This window comes from Brassica oleracea, chromosome C7 (genome assembly GCF_000695525.1).
Source record: "Brassica oleracea var. oleracea cultivar TO1000 chromosome C7, BOL, whole genome shotgun sequence".
Taxonomy (NCBI): domain Eukaryota; kingdom Viridiplantae; phylum Streptophyta; class Magnoliopsida; order Brassicales; family Brassicaceae; genus Brassica; species Brassica oleracea.
The window spans coordinates 30003261-30005795 of NC_027754.1; positions in this window are offsets into that span (position 1 = coordinate 30003261).

Below are 2535 nucleotides of genomic sequence, written 5' to 3' on the forward strand. Positions count from 1 at the left end.
AAAGATAAGCACTTTGTCAAGTGGTTAAAATCACAAGTACGAAATATATCTCATACACTGATTAATTAAGCAAGTGTTTTGATACTTCAATATTAATTAAGAATATCTGTTTTTTTCTAGGTTGATTATGACGATCCATATTATCCCGTATGGTTTCAAGATTTGGTTTAAGGTCCAGTTGCAAAGGTCACCACATCACCTATGTATTTCATATTGATTAATTAAGCAAGTGTTTTGATACTTCAATATTAATTAAGAATATCTGTTTTTTTCTAGGTTGATTATGACGATCCATATTATCCCGTATGGTTTCAAGATTTGGTTTAAGGTCCAGTTGCAAAGGTCACCACATCACCTATGTATTTCATATTGATTAATTAAGCAAGTGTTTTGATACTTCAATATTAATTAAGAATATCTGTTTTTTCCAGGTTGATTATGACGATACATATTATCCCGTATGGTTTCAAGATTTGGTTCAAGGTCCCGTTGCAAAGGTCACCACATCACCTATGTATTTCACACGAGGATTTAACTTTCACACATGCGAGTATAGGAGACATCGGGCAACGAGTAGCTGCGGAATATGTGTGAAAGGTGAAACAGACTTTTACGGGATCTTGCAGGAGATTATTGAAGTGGAATTTCCGGGGTTATTGAAGCTAAAATGTGTCCTCTTCAAATATGAATGGTTTGATCCTATTGTGAACCGAGGGATTCGGTATAACAAATTTGGTGTTGTGGATGTCAATTTTGGGAGAAGATACAACAACATTTCTTTAGTTTTTAAAAATTTATTTGGTTTTTAGAGTTTAAGTTGGAGAAAGAGTAAGAAGAAGTAAAGAAGAAGATGACGATGTTAGAAGATATGTGACTTTGGGGTTTAGGGATTTCATTCTCGGGGTTTAGGGTTAAGCGTAGTAAAATCCTTGTAAAAATAACACGGGCCTTGTAATTTCGTCGTAAATGAAAAAAGACGGGCCTGGTAACTTCATCGTAAATGAAAAAAGACGGGTCTGGTAACTTTGTCGTAATATTACGTGGAGTTCACGACGAATGGCTTTCCTATATATTGAGACGCCGCAGAACGAGGCTGCCTCGTTCTTTCCTCCCAAACTCCTTTGCTCTCCCTCTAAGGTAAACTCCCTCTCTCTTCTATTTTTTTTTAAGTTAGTTTAGGTGATTAATTAGTTAGGTAATTAGTTTAGGTGATTAGTTAGGTGACATAATAATTTTTTAATTATGTCGTAATTGATTAAATTTATTTTAATTTATTTTAGATGGCTCCTTGGAGGAAACCAGCAGCATCTACTTATTCTCAGTTGTTTGGCGATGGTTCCGGTACATCTTCTTCCAGTCCATCATCTTCCGATGCAGTTCCAGACTCTCAGACTTCTCAGAGAGTTTCTTGGAGTCCTCCTCCTCCACCGCAGATGCATCCACCTCCTCCTCCAGCGGTTGCACCTCAGCTTGTCCCAGAAGGTGCAGTTCATCCAGATTTGCGTGTGCCTTCATATGCACCATTCGTGAGATATACGGTGGAGGATTTGCTTTCCCAACCTGGACGGGAGGGTTTGGATGTTCTAGACCCCGATAGACCCCGAATTAATTTTTATTACATTAAAATTTAAATTATTTTTATTTTCTAACAATTAAATTGTTTTTTTTTCAGGTTTGGGGCTAACAACTGTGTTAGCCGGAGCGTTTCGGCGACGATTAAGGGTTACTACGCCGGGGGATATCCGAACTGGAGCATGACACCAAATCACGTTAGGATCACTTGGTTTAAATGTTTGGCGGTAAGATTTTTAAATTTAATTAAATTTTCACTTTTAAATATTACTTTTTATTTTAAAATGTTTATTATTAATTGTAATTTTTTCAAAAATTTTGTGTTTCAGCAAAAGTGGCATTGGTCTTTGGGAATCACCGAGAGGGTGAAGACGGAATTCGTTGCAAAGGCAAAGATCCGCCTTTGCAACACAGTCTCCAATTGGAAGGACAAGTGGGAGATCTATGGGTATGAGGGAAAGCCCACTGAGCTCACGAAGGATGTGTGGGATGGCCTCATCGCCTATTGGAAGCTACCCTCTTCGATCAAAAATGCCAATTCGTGCTCTGTTTCTCGAAGAACGAAGGATAAAGATGGTCATTTGCCCATGCTTCATAGAACCGGACAAAAACCTCATGTAGGAGTCCGTCTAGAAGCTGTAAGTTTTGTTTTAAATATATATTTTAAAATATTCAATTAATATAACTTTTAATATTTAATTTAATTTTTTTTTGTAGTTCGAGAAGACGGGAGTCTTACCATCTTTGTCTGACCTATTCAAGATGACTCACGCCACATCCGACGGAGTTTTTGTGGATCCTGTATCTGAGAAACTCTTCCTATGCAGTGGCTGCTCAGATTGAAGAACGGGAGACGCAACTAACCCAGCAGTCTTCCGATGGATTACCCGTCACATTGACCACCGAAGAGGCCGACAGAATCTTCGAAGAGGTACAACTTAAAATTTTTGTTTACATTATTTT